Source organism: Dasypus novemcinctus, chromosome 13, assembly GCF_030445035.2.
Source record: "Dasypus novemcinctus isolate mDasNov1 chromosome 13, mDasNov1.1.hap2, whole genome shotgun sequence".
In the NCBI taxonomy this organism is placed as follows: domain Eukaryota; kingdom Metazoa; phylum Chordata; class Mammalia; order Cingulata; family Dasypodidae; genus Dasypus; species Dasypus novemcinctus.
Genome location: NC_080685.1, coordinates 55,836,179 through 55,851,181, shown reverse-complemented (window position 1 = coordinate 55,851,181; position 15,003 = coordinate 55,836,179). Strand labels below are relative to the sequence as shown.

The window sequence follows — 15,003 nt, the reverse complement described above, 5'->3', positions numbered from 1 at the left end:
AGTCCACTGCACTCCGTTTCAAGGTGTCAGCAGGATGACCAGAACTTCAACCCAATTTAGGATTTGGTAGGTACAGAATCCTCAGCCTAATTGCTATCGATGAATCATCTTTGTCAGGTTGTTTTGCTAAGCATATTTGGTGTTTAAGTACAGCAAAATCTTTCAGAGGTTCGGGCAGTCATTACAATAAATTCTCTGATGAATAAGGGGCAATGACCATGGGACCTCATGTAGAGAAGAGTATCCTGAGGTCCTGAGACAGCATGGCTCTTGAATAGGTTCTGCCTGCCAGGGACTATCATTGCTTCCTGGCAGTAATTCCTGAAAACTCCTAACTGGAGGAGAGGCAGTCTGATAGAGATGAGTTAGCAAGGCAGTCGCTGCCACATTCTAATTCTGTGATCTTAAGCAAAATACTAATTTCTCAACATCTCAGTTTCCTCCTCAGTAAAATGGGGGTAATAAAAATGCCTGCCTCAGGGTTGTTCTGAGAATTGAGTTAATACATGCAAAAAAAAAAAAAAATACAAAACAGCAACTTATAATAGTGCCTAGTAAACAGTAAATGCTAAATAGATGATGGCTTTTTATGATAACTTCTTCTCTAGACTGTAAGATAACCCTCATGGTTAATGATCACCGACTCCATACTTTGCTTTGTTCATTCTCGCCTTTCCAAGTTTAATGAGTAATAGAGCTGGATTGCATTATCACCCTTGTCCACTAGGTGCTGTCCACTCCCTTATGACAGTGTTTTCCATAACAAATTTTTTAAAGTTTAGTAGATATTTAGCAAAAAAAAAAAAAAAAAAAAAATCGAAGTCAAGATACATCGGAAATATTTGGTTAAACAAAGTTAAAACATGTTCCTTTACTGCAGGATATTTTTAGAGCCTCTAACATGCCAAAAGCATTGTAAATCTCCAAGAATATAGGAGGCAGAGTGGGAGGGAGAAAGTACCATTATCCCTCAACTCTTCTAGGACCAGAAATTGTTTTCCCCATATGACACCTATTAGCCACTTAAAGGGCACTAATAATTCTACCAAATTCAGCCTGGGTAATTACACTTGAATTGCTTTATAATGGTATTTCTCAAAGTGTGGTCTTTCTATCATCTGCTGATTAAAATACAGCTTTTGAGTTTCACATGAGACCTATGGAATCAGAATCTCTGGAAAAGGGGCTGAAGAGTCTGCATTTTAACAAGCACCCCAGGTGCACACGACATTTTGAGAACCATTGCCTTCATAGAAACCCCTCCATAATTTTGCAATTCTGTACATTTGAAACCCTAAATATGAAATTTTCCTTAATTGGAAGGATCTTGTTAACATTCCAGTAACCCGCATTTAAAAAATGAAAACTGGGTGAAGTGAGTAAATGGTGAGTTTGTTGTTTTTTAATTAAATAAATATTTAAAGTCTTCCCTGTGTCAGGATGCTGGGGATACAATGACAAATAAGACTTAGATCCTGCCTTTAAGATGTTTACCGTTTATGTTTGAGAAGAGAACAAGGGATACTACTGAGCCTCTTGCCTCGGTGTCCCCAGAGGTCCTTGCTGCGGTGACATTAGAGGGAAAGTTCACCTGGGATACAGGGTGCTTATTCTGGGAATCAAAAGTAGGGAGAGGAAGAATTTCTCACCTAACTGGCTTAGTCCTCAAAAGAACGACCAAGATGTTTTAGGTGGTGGTGGTGGGTTTGTTTTTAATATCCTGGTGAGGGGGGAAGGGGGAGGGGGATGCACACAGAATGGAATAGGACAAAAGAGTCAAATGAAGCAGAGAGTGAGAATGGGGAATGAAGGGAAGGGCAAACTAACAGCTAGATGAATTATGGGGAGGGAAAAAAAAATCCAACCCTGCTGACTCGGTTTGGTTTAAGGTGAGAAATAACAGGATTAGAATGTCAAATTGCTGAATCCTGCAGACCTGAACTATAAACCTTCTCTAAGCTGTTCAGCTTTTTTTTCTCTGCAGCCACTAATTAAATCTTGCCTTGAAAGAAATAAAACAAAACAAAACAAAATAAAATAAAAGTCAACGACCCTTTTGAATCAAGTAGATTACATACCATTAGCCTATAAGGGGCTGGGTGTCAGGGTGAGCTGTGCTGGGAGCTGCAAGTTGAAAGGGATCTGCAGAAGGAACATCACAGTAATAGGGTGCTTGTCTCTACCTTAAACTTTCATTAATTCCTCTTATTTCATGTGTAATTTCTACTAGCAAATATGTGAGATTCTCTCTCAGTGTGATTTATACAGACCTATAAACCAGAAGATATCAAAGCACACTATAAGGAATATTTAAGTCCAAAAAGTATCCCTGTTTCCAACAGGGGAAATGACCAGAAAAACTTCAACAGTTGGCTCAAGGTCATCCCAAATTGGGGTAGCTCACCAATTCAGTATTTTTTCAACCATTCACACTTTTTTTTTCAGATAATATCTTCATAAACTCTTTATTTTCTTGCACATAAAGCTTCTTACATTGGTAGGTTTCTAAATCTCTTCTCACTCATTTCAGGAAAACACAGAGTCTGTGTTCCAAGCTTGGTAGTTGGTATCTTTATGATCAAATACATGATTTCCAGCACCTGAGGCCACAGTGAGTTCATTTTCTGTTTCTCTCCTGTCCTAAGAGGAGGAGGCCTACCTTAAGAATTTAACTCACTAAAGTCCTAACACAGATTTCACTGGCCCTATGTTTTTCTGTTGTTTTCCTGTGAAAAATCTATCATTACTCCATATGCATATGGCATGTGTCAACTGTTTTAAAATTAGCCAATTTTCTTAAGCATAAAAATGGATTTTTGTCATATCACATGAACCATATATCATAGAAACAAATCAGTTTTTTGTTGTGGATTTTTTATTTTTATTTTTTGCTTTCCAAAATGCATTATGTCTTTTTATGTTACTGACAAATCCATTTCACTCACTGCATTTGTGAGATACATTTAAAGAAGCCAAGCAGAGGGAGAAAATCTTATACAGTATTGTCACCTAGAAAGAAATCTAGTTCACTACCAAATCAGCAATGCCTTAGGAGTCTGGATTGCTTCACCTGCTTTTAAGTAATAAACAAAGCATGCCACCCTGCACTAAAATTTGGGGACATGGCAAAAATAATGAAAATAAAATCAAGAAGATTAAGAAACAGCGAAACGGACTTTGGCCCAGTGGTTAGGGCGTCCGTCTACCACATGGGAGGTCCGCGGTTCAAGTCCCGGGCCTCCTTGACCCGTGTGGAGCTGGCCCAAGCGCAGTGCTGATGCGCGCAAGGAGTGCCGTGCTACACAGGGGTGTCCCCCGCGTAGGGGAGCCCCACGCGCAAGGAGTGAACCCATAAGGAGAGCTGCCCAGCGCGAAGGAGGGAGCAGCCTGCCGAGGAATGGCGCCGCCCACACTTCCCGTGCCGCTGAGGACAACAGAAGCGGACAAAGGAACAAGACGCAGCAAAAAGACACAGAAAACAGACAACCGGGGGAGGGGAGGGGAATTAAAATAAATAAATTTTTAAAAAAATAAAATAAAATAAAAAAAAGAAGATTAAGAAACAGAGCCGTGATGTATTGAGCACTCTTGATGTACTAGGAGTTAAACTAAAAGTTTTTTTTCTGCAATATTTCATTCCACACTCAACACAATCTTGTGATGTGAGTCTTCTCATTTCCATCTTACAGATGTAGAAACTGAGGATTTTTGGTTAAGAAACTTGGCAAAATCACATACCTAGTACAGTAATAGGGTACTAAAGAATTCATTCCAATTTAGTCATTCCTGGGTCATTTTGTGTGTGAGTGAAAATCAGTTTACTTCCAGAGACATACTATTGAGATTCTTGAGACACCAATAGGTATCCATGTCAACTCTTTTTGTTTATTAGAGAAATTGTAGGTTTACAGAAAAATAATGCATAAAATACAGAGTTCCCACATACCACCTTATTATCAACACCTTGCACTAGTGTGGTAATATTTGTTACAATTCATGAAAGGCCATTTTTATAATTGTACTATCAACTATAGCTCATCCTTTACAATAGGGTTCACTGTTGGGTTGTACAGTACTGTGTTGGTTTTCTTAAAAATTTTTAATCTAGTAGCATATACACATCATAAAATTTTCCTCTTTTAACCACCCTATGTCAACTCTTACAGTTCCAGGTTTCTTCTTCATTCAGATTCCATCTGTCTCATCACGTACTCAGTTCCCTCATTCCCCTCTAGTGGAATGAACCCCCATTTAATTTTTCAGGAGGAGATAGGAGATGTGGAGTCTCTGGTGCCCTCCCACAACCAATTGCAAGACACTCTTTAAAGCTGTGGGTTACAGAAAGCTTTTTTTTAGTTTTTTTAAAAACTCTAGTTAAACTCCTGTATAATTCCTTCAAACACTGCTATGATCAGGAGTGACACAGCATCTATACTGAATAGCTAGCTGTCTGTATGGTTCATTTTGAGGGGCCCACAATTCCTCTCAAAAGGGAAAAACACGAGTCTCTTACTTGGGTTAAAATCTGTGAATTTCTCTTTTGAAATGTTCGAGTGTTAATTGAGAGGGCAGCACATTAAATCATTATTAGTCACTAATACTTCAGCACAAATTAGTTGATCAGGCTACTGGGAGGTGCGCGGGGCCCTGAGGGAAAGATATCATTTTGATGGAGTTGGTGGGGAGTTGCCAGGGAGGGCCGCCTTTGGCTGCTGCGGGGCCGGGGTAGGATGCTGGCAGCAGGGGGCGCAAAGGGAGAAGGGGTGGGGCAGGAAGGCAGGGAGAGACAGCTCAGCCACTTCGTTCTCCAACTGTAGCTGACCCTCCCTCCTTCTACACACACACACGGGCTTACTGCTGTCCCTTTGGAGCTTACCAGTACTTACAGGCAATGGTTTTAGGAATGGTACCAGCCACTCCTTAGCAACCTCCAGGCAAGTAACGTCTTGCCTGCGCCTCCACGGCTAGGGGGCTTGTAACACAGCCTTTCGCCTCTAGGGGACTCCAGTACCCCGAGGCTTCAGGAGGTCTGTGCCCTTGCTCTGTTACATCCCGCAGGGCTCAAATCCCAAAGGGCGACGATTGCGGAAAGAGACCAAGCGCCAGCACAAGGCCCCCGAGGGCCCCATCACCGCCGGAACTCTGCTCAGCCACCTGCCCCTGCTTCTGACTGGCTGGGCATGTAGAGTATGGTAAACGGCGGACGAGGAGTGAGCAGGAGGCGCAGTTACCCGCCCCCGCTCTCCTAATCCAGTGCTGGAGCATCTCTATCCCTCAAGGGGATTCCAAGGACTTCCCCTGCAGCCCCACCCCCACGGTTCTCGCAGGCCCCCTCTCGGCGCCCACAGATACGGCAGCGGAGGAGCCCCGCGCTCTCGGCCCCGCGCTCTCGGCCCCGCGGCCCAGCCTGGGGCGCGAGGGGGAGAACAAGGCGCCGCCGCTTCAGCAGGCTCGCTCCAGGGGGCCGCGTGGCTGGAGACCGCCCTGCCACGGGGTGATGGCCCTCGGGGTGGGGATGAGAAAAGGAAGGGACCGTGATGGAGGCCCGCAGCCTGCGTCCTTTCTTTTCTGAACACCCGAAGGGCCCTGAAAACAAAGTCGTTGGAGGTCAGTGTCCAGAGAGTTTTTCGGTAAAAGCTCACAGCTGAGGAGTGTTGGAAAAAGTAGGCAACTCAAGTGAGGCAGTATTACCAGCAGTCGGTGGCTGAAGAGGCTGCAGGGGCTGGTGATAAGGCAGGGGCTGGCTAACATCCTATGACACAGGTTTGAATCCCAGCTCTGCTAGCAGCTGTGTGATTTTGGATAACTGACTGACTTAACCTCTTTCAAACCTAAGTTTTGTTATCTTCAAAATGAGAATATATCTACATTACAGGGAGGTTAAAATTGAGTAAAAGCCTACAGCTAGTACCTGGAGTGTCTAGCACGTTGCCTGGCACATTAGCAGGCATTTATTTGCCCATTGAACATGGTAGGAAGAAGGAAGAACGACCTTAGGCTCACTGAACTTCACGGGTGTGTCCAGGTTGGTGAAAAGTCATTTTTCATCCTGAATTTTCGTATACCACCTGTGATTTTAAATGACTCATGTCTTGCGTTTTAAAGGAATTCAGTAGTGTGGTGTTTTTTCAACACGTTTTGAGCAGCCTTCAGGTTCCAAGGAGGTACCTCAGGAGGCGCTTGTGGATGAGGAGGAAGTGACAGGTGGCGGAGCTCCAGGCCCCAGGTCTGCTCCAGAGAGCTTCATTCTTATCTACTTTATATATTAGGGCTCAATGTCGGATTTTGTTTGAATGAATTAAAGGGTTCAACTGCTTTTTTAAAAGATTAAAAAACCACTGCTAATATGTCCGTGGCCTTGAGTAATTCAGGGAACCTTTTCCTCTAAGCCTAATGGCACTCAACTCCTTTTTTATTTGAAAGCCTGCTCTTTTCAAAATGGAAGGCACCTGTATTTAGATGTGGAGGCATCTGAAATATTCAGCCTACACGTACAAAGGCATTGTAAGGCATGGCAGTAGAAAATTTGCTGCACTTCCAACATGCTCCAACCATCTTGGCCTCTCTCAGAAATCTGGTGAGGATCTAGAATACTTCTGTCCTATTCCTGACCCATTTAGCCAAGACCTCGGAGTAGCTGCCCTTACCTTGACCATGAACGTGCCCCTTCCCTCCAACAGGACCTTAGACGGTGTGGAAGAGCAACATGGGCTTTGGTATCTGAAACACCTGGGTTCAAGTCTAAGCTCTGCCCCTTCCAAGCTGTGTGACCTTGGGTTAGTTATTTTAATCTGTCTGAACTTTAATTTCCTCATCTCTAAACAGAGGCTAGCAGTATCCACCTCATAGGGTTATTACATGATTAAATGAGACACTGCCTGGAAAACACGTGTCATGGTGCCTGGTATATGGGGACTATTACCAGGCTGATTTGCATTAGCTGGCAGCTAATAACATATACTGAAGCTACTGCCTGACTCTCATTGTCCACAGCTAAACTGCACCCTTCCTATCCTTGGAAGCCAATGTCTTGCTGGCTTTTGTAGTTGGGGACACTAAAACAACAGCTATGATTTTGTGAATGCTCATTATGTGGCAGGTACTCTGCCTTTAATCTTAACAATATATGTGCAAGATAAAGTATCTCCATTTCACTAGATGGAGCTACTGTGGCTCAGAGAGGTTGTGTAACTTATCAGTGCTCACACAGCTAATAAATGACCAAGGCTAAATTGAAGCCTGAGTTTTTCTGAGCCAGAAGTCAGGGATCTTTTCTCCCCACCTCACTGCCTCTCAGAGCTTTCCTGGTGGAAGGCAGAGGACATGGTGCAGGGCAGGAGCCCTGGGACTGAATGTCAGTTCCTAGTGCTTTGCCTTCCTCCATTTCAGTCTGTAAAACAGGAATGATACTTACTTCATAAGGTTGTAATAAAAATTAAATGAGATAATATAAGTAAAAATGAGCCTGGCCCGATTTTTATCATAAAGCAGCCTTGGGATGTTTATTAAATATGAATGAACTTGCCCCACCCACCACATTTCATCTGTGCTCCACATCATTTCTTTTTTTAACCTTTTATTGTGAGAAATGTTGATGGAGAAGAAATGTAAGTATATGCCCGGATGTATGTATGGAGTGTGTGCATGTATGAAAAATTAGAAAGCAAACTACCACCCAGGTCAAGAAATAAAACACTGTCAGCATCTCAGAAACACCCCCACTCCCAACACATGCCTCTACCTGATCAAATTCCCCTATAGTCCAACTCACTTCTCATCTTGTTAAAAATACTTTTCTTTTAGCCTTTTGCCCATACCTCTGGGTTGCCTCCAGTTTGTGCCTATGGTTCTGAGTGACATACCATCCAGAGGAGTGAAGTGAAATAAAGTGGTTCAGCAAAGTCGGGGTGTGTGTGTGCCTGCACAGACATCACCTACCCTTGTAGAGAGCAGCAGCTGGACATGTCGTGAGATAAGCTTTAATCTCAAAGACCAGGAGGGATGAGTGGAGAGGTTGGGAACAGCCTGGCTACTTTCTGCTTCCTGAGACCATCCAGGACCGAGTCTGGTACCAACAGTGGTGGACATGACAGGCACCAAAATCTGGGTTACAGACAGTAAACAATTTCTCCTCTTTAGGTTCCCAGGATCAACCCTACCCTAGAATTTCTACCTTTCCAAACAGAGAAATCTCATGATAAATGTGACCTCCTCTATGAAACCTCAGTCCTTCCCTCCTATGAAACCCTAATTTTATCTTCATTATCTGCACTGGAAAATACTTCATTTACTTATTTGTTTACATGCTTATTTTCTGGATACCAGATTAATAAAGAGTAAGGACTCAGGATCTAAACTGACTGGGTTGGAATGCCAGCTCCCCCACTTATGAGCTCTGTGACAATGGGTAAGTTGTTTAACCTCTCTGGGCCTCTGAGTCATCATCTATAAAATGGGGAAAATAAAGTAGTCACCTCAGAAGATAATTAGGTGGAGTAAATGAGTTAATATATGTAAAGCATATCATCATCATCATCATCAGTCTCCTCTAGAATGTAAGCTCCAAGGGGACAGGATCTTCATCTGTGTTATTTGCTGTTGAGTCCCCAGTGCCTACGAACACTACCTGGTACATACAAATATTCAATAAATATTTCCTGAGAAATATGTCTTAGAGTCCCAATCAACCCTGCCTCTGAGTGCAGGAGGTAGCCATTTAACAAATCATTACAGTATAGTGGATATAGTGTAAAAATAGAGTTTGAGCAAGATGTCTAGGAGCACAGAGGGGGAGCCAATTAATTCTGTCCCAGAATCCCAGGGAAGTCTTCAGAGAAAGGATAATATTTACAAGTCCTGAAACTTAGTAACTCTTCAGGAAACAGAGAGCAGGGCAGAGGGAGGTTCTCCAGGCAAACGCACAGCCCATTTACAGCACATCTGAAGGCTGAGGGAGCTGCAGCCGGTCTGAAGTGGCTGGAGTGAGAAGGGGAGAGGGGGAGGGATACCCAGGGAGACTGTTAGGGTCAACTTACTCAGGGTCACTGTTTGTCATGCTAAGAACATTGGAGAGTTACAAGAAGGGGACAAGCATAATCAAATTTGCCATTTTGGGAAGATCAGTCTGGTTGCCAGGAAGAGGTTGGACTGGCTAGTCTTCAAGAGAGGACACAGGGAGACCAGGTACTAGGAAGCCCTAGGCAAGTGGGATGATTGCTTGCCATCAGAGAGTAGCAGGAGGTATGAGAAGAAGAGGATAGCTTTGAGAGATGGAGAAATCCTCAGGAGGAAGACCTGAGAGGTCTTGTTAATTGACTGGATGTGGGGGTTGGCATGAGAGAGTGGAGCCCAGGATAACCTGTGTTGCTTACTATGTGTCATTATTCAAAGCAGGGGATCTGGAAAGAGGGATGGTTTGCAGGGTGGAAGTTGGGGCATACTGTGGTTTCAGCTTTGGCTGTTTCAAGCTTGGGGACATCAAAATGAAAACCTTTGGTAGGAAAGTGTGGCAACATTTGATAAGCATCTACAATGTGCCTGTAACTATGTTTGGCAACTTAGGTATTTTATTTCATTTATACTTACAAGAACCCTTTAAGAGATGGGCATTGTTATTTTTTATTTTATAGAAGATGAAACTGAGCTCAGAGAGGTAATGACCCCTATTTTACAGGGTTAACATTTAAGAGCTGTAAGTGGGTCAGTTTGATTAGGCATGACTAGATGAAGTGCATATGAGGAGACAGATTAGAAAATACAGTAATAAAAGTAATTGGGGGGCAGGTCACGGAGAACCTTGAATGGAGACAATAACCACCCACAAAGGTGTTGTGAGAGATAAAACTTGTGCAAGCATTGTGTGAACTATTAGAATGCGGAGCAAATGTAAGGAGTTGGGGGTGTGGCCAACCTTTGCGGAAATGAAAAACAATAATAACATAATAGCAAATGACTTACAGTGTTCAAGTCTGTAATTATTCAATACGATTTAATCCTTATGTTTTCTCCCCATTCTACTTACTGATAAATCCACAAAATAATCATCAACACATAGTAGTGATTTATCTTCCTCCCCACCACACTATCAATTTGTCTGGTTTGAAAAAGCAAAAACTCGCACAAGGAAAGGCAATAACACGGTAGAGATGAGAAGAGGAGAATTTGAAAATCAAACACCCCCAGCTGATCCCAGCTGTTTTGTTCTCACACTTTGGGGTGAGACCCTAAAGATAATATACTTGCTTATTTCTACTGTCATCCAGAAACTCAAAAACATTAGAATAAAATTACCAGGTTTCCCACACACTCATTCTTTGCCAATGAACTGAGAGTGGTAATACTTCTCAAATTCTTGGGGTGGGCTGAGTCACAATTAACAAGGTGCCGCCCTCAAATAAATACAGGTCTACATAAATTATATGTGCCTTTCTTGACCTTAGATTTCAGAAAAGCACACCCAGAGGCTCACCCTGGACTGCCCTTATCCCTCCCATCATGTTCCGTCTCTCCTCATGTCCCTGGCTCCTTGGCCCTTTCTCCATGTTATCCTGATCCTACCCAGTAGGGTCTAAATTAGCATTGTCTGTAAGAAATAGAATGCAAGCCACATATACAATTTTGAGTATTCTAACAGCCACAATAAAATCTAAAAAGAAACAGCTGGAATTCATTCTAATATAGTTTGTTAACTCACTATAGCCAAAATATTATCATTTCAACATATCAACAATATAAATATTATTGGAGAGATTTTATACCATTTTTTGTTCTAAGTCTTCAAAATCCAGTGTATATTTTACACTTCCAGCATCCATTTCAAGTGCTCAATAGCCGTGTGTAGCTATTGACTACCATATTGAACAGTGCAGGTTAGAGCTCAGTCCTGTGAGATATGAAATTACCAGTTCCCTTTGCCCAATTCAGCAAAACAGATATATTTGCATTTCATGTGAGCTCCAGTAAAGGAATGATGGATCGTCTGTTGAAAATTCCACACTGTAATGATGGTAACTCAACTTTACTCCCCTCTGCGTGGCAAAGCGATGATTTAAAGAGAGGCCACCATGCATCCTAATTGGTCAGATAAGAATGTCCACTGTAGCCCCCAAATCTGAAGCATAACTGGGCTTTTGATCTCTTCACTCCCAAAAGGAAAAGCCTTTAATCCAAAACCACTGATCACAAACCCACGGGCCTATCTCTCTACCTCAGGCCCCAATCACAACAGCATATGCTTCAGAATGGTAAAGAGCAAAGCATCTGACCCAAAATCCAGCCACATGGTCATTGCTCACTGGTGACAAAGATGACAGCAAGGCCTAGGGAAGGATTTTCAGGAGAAAGTATGCATCCCTAGGGACCTGTCCCCAGAATGACCTCTTGGACTAAACAAGCAAACAGACTGGGATGTTGGGGATTTTCCTGCGATATGAAAGCTATTACAGCATGATTTTAGGCAAGTCATCCCACTCTCACCACCCAATAGGAACTTCTTCTGTGTTGGAATGAGGCTACCCAAGTAACCAGTGACATATAGCATGAATAGATGTCTCAAACCAAGTGAAGACCAATGACTAGGATGCTGGTGTTACCTGTCCTCTCACTTAGCATTGAGTTTTTCTCTGGGAACGAAGGTCCACTGCTGGAGCAAATGTGTGCGGCTGACCATCACAGCCACCCGCTGGTGTTCTGGAGGCCCTGGCCCTTTGTTGGAGCTGCTCAGGTTGGCAGACTGCCTCTCCACCATCCTGTTCAGCTGAGCAATTACAGTACCCCATGGTACAGCTGCAGGCACTACTGTACCCTGCCCCCTCCTTCTTTTTGTAGTCTCCTCCTTTGTGACTGCTACAGCATATGTTTTATTAAAAGGGAAAGAGGAGGGAAGCAAGAGGTGATGTACGTGGGTATGCTCAAGAATCTTAAGACTGAAAATCTCCTGCTCAATGCTAAATGCCTAAGGGCCTTGGCATTTTGCCTGCTCCAAATAAACCCCAAGAGGGACATTTTGGTAGGGGATTAGTGAATGGAGGAAAATCAAGGCTCTCTTTTAGGAGATTCTGATTCTAAAATACGAGATTTTTCTCAAGTTTCTTGAAATTTGCCTGCTTTCCCCAAATATCCACATCCACATTTTTCATACAACGTTGACAAGCCCTCTGACCTTGTATAATAGTTTTCTCATAGTATATGGATTAGACAGGAGGGCGGGTGAAAGGCCAGGTAATTTTCAATGCCTGACATTTCAGAGCCTTCTGCCTAGGCCCTAGGGAAACTTCCTCTATGTCAATATATGTTTAAAATAATTAAACCACATGTATGGTATGTCCAGACTCCAAAGGAAGAAGTGACCCAGGCTAAACCTCAAGAAACCGGGCTGGTCTTGAAGTTTCCAGTCTTCCCCTCTATGCTGCAGTTAGCCAGTCTGTCAACTGGAATTCTTTCTCTATTTCTCCCTATCCAAACAAATCCCACCCCATTCCTCGAGCCTCAACTCAAATTCTCCCTCCTTTGAATACTAATAGTTCTCATTATCTGTACAAATCAATCACAGATTAATTAGGTCAGCCTTGCCACTTCCGTATTGAACTGCTGTTTAGAACTTATATTGTCATTCACTTTTCCACAGATGTCTTATTTTCCCAACTAGACTGTAAGATCATTGAGGGCAAAGGCAAAGTCTTATAGGGCTTATCTCTTAGATCACTTAGGTCAGTGGCAGAAGAAAAGTCCTATGACATGGCAGCCTCCCGTTCCTGTAAAGTACAGAATAACTAAATAAAATCATGATTACTAGGATGAAACCATCCTTTAGGAGAAGGAAGTTGGTGGAATCTGGGGTTGGTTTAGGAACAAGGAGACCCAGACTCCACTCCATAGTTCCCCTTTATTGCTGCGTGAATCAGGGTGAATCGGTTCGTCTTCCCAAGGTTCTCTACTTTCCCATTTCTGAAGAGGAGGCTTAGCTCTACTTAGTTGTACTTCTTAGGGCAATCAAAGGTAAAGGGGACAATAAGCTTCATGGGGATTAATTAGATGAGCTTCGTAAAATGCTGCTGGCCTTTTGGAAAAGGATGCCATTATAAAATGTATACCAGGTCATATTATTTAAAAGAAAGAGTCGAATCACCAATAACATGCTGCACAGTGGGGAAAACAAAATGCTAACCAGGAAACCTCCAAACTAAGCATCCCAGTAACCGAAAGTGCCCACGCAGATGTCTCAAGTCCCTCCAGATTACCTCTTGTTTGTGAGCTGGTGAGAGATTTTGGAGCATCGTCTCTGAGGGGATCTTTTTCATGCAATGCTCCCTAGTGGCTGGCTTGGGCCTGGGGAAAAGGGATCAGAAGGAGTTGATGACGCATGGATGTTCTTTGCCCTCTGCCCTTGCTCAGTAAACAACCAGTTACAAGACCAGAAACGAAACACCCAGAGGATGATTTTGTGGGCGAAAAAGGTGAAGGTACTCCCCATCTTTGAGACCAGCCCAATGCCAGTAGAGCAGGAACCTTCCGCCCAGCCCTTTCCTCCTCATCTCCTTTCTTCTGCCCACACTGCAGCCGCACATCACTCCATTCTGGGAGAGAAAGCCGGTCCCATTTTGGGTGAGAAGGGGAAGCAAGAGTGAAGGATCCTCCTGTTTTCTCCATGGCTGCAGCCCAGCTGTCAGACCCTTTAGAACCAGCTGCCCTCCAGCAAGGAATATCATGCTCTGACATTTGCTGCCCTTCTTCCAACATGTCACAGTATTCATGCTATTTACCCTCTCAAACAACATCCCTTCTCCGCGAAGCAAGGCATGCAACTTGCCCCAGAGTAGGCAGCAGCTACGATATCATTAAGATTTCAGGATCATATGGCAACATTGCTTGGTCATGCCCCCACTGCTGCAAAGCAACTTATTCTGGGTGAGAAGGAATGCCACAGGATTCTGCCTTAAACAAATAACATACATACGACCGTGTGAACTCAAGAAGGAAAACACACAAACTTCAGCATCATTTTTCTGTTGCCTGATGTCATCAGACTGCCCCCCAGGGGATTCTGTAAAATACTTCCACTGCTTAGTTAATACTGATATGGCATGTATTGAATAGAGCATGGTCAGAGAGAGTGTCACTTGAAAATGCACATGTCTGGAGAAGGGCAGAGACAGAAATACTTGACTTACAATATACTTATCCTTCTTATTGGTCTGTGCTGACACATCATTGTCCCTTCTGGATAAGGCCCAGATGACCCAGCTACAAGCATGGCCTTTCCTAATTGCTGTCCTTTTAACAAAACATTTGTTCCTGCTCAGGGCACCATGCTCCCAGGGCTAGGAAGAGCACACACACAGTTCTTTACAGAGGGGGCCATTCAATTATGTTACAGTGCATTAGCTTGATTATTAGTTAATATTTGGCTTAGGTCTATATACTCTGGATAAATATATACCATGCAGAAGGACTGCTTGGGGAAGAGAAAACTCCTTTGGGCTAGGACAGCAGCTCACAAGTTCATGCTCTCACTAGCAAGGAGCACTCCAGGCATTCATGGACTGGGCAGGATGCTGCACATGCCTAGCTCTGCTATGGGCAGTCTGCTTCTTGCATACAGCTGTGAGCACAAGCGCACACACACACACACACCACATACAGCATTCAACTGTGTGCCCAGATGATCACAGAAAAGGGAAATTTTTCTGCTAGACAATATCAGCATACTCCTTTCAACACAGCAATGTTCCCCCCCTTTAGTGTCTTCAGTGCTGCCAGGCTAAAGTCATTCAATGGAGCTTCTGCCAACCCCCAGGGGAAATTCTTTGCTATCTTTGGGGCTCACTCTTCAGAATTTGTTTCCAGGCTGCATGTATGTGGGAGAAAGAGACAGGACCCTCTAGACACGTTATGGGGCTCTGTGAACATATGAGCTGACACATCATTGTGACCCCACCTAATTTCTTTGGGGTCCTGCCCAAACATAGTGAGCCATGTGAGTTCAGTCCAGCATCAGCTTGGCAG

General features: G+C 43.5%; 1 protein-coding gene across 1 annotated transcript in view; it reads right to left on the bottom strand.

Annotated features, from left to right (window-relative positions):
• The window catches only part of BRINP2 (BMP/retinoic acid inducible neural specific 2), a 109,795-nt gene that overhangs the window by 93,063 nt on the left and 1,729 nt on the right, over positions 1-15,003 (bottom strand). The window lies entirely within an intron of this gene.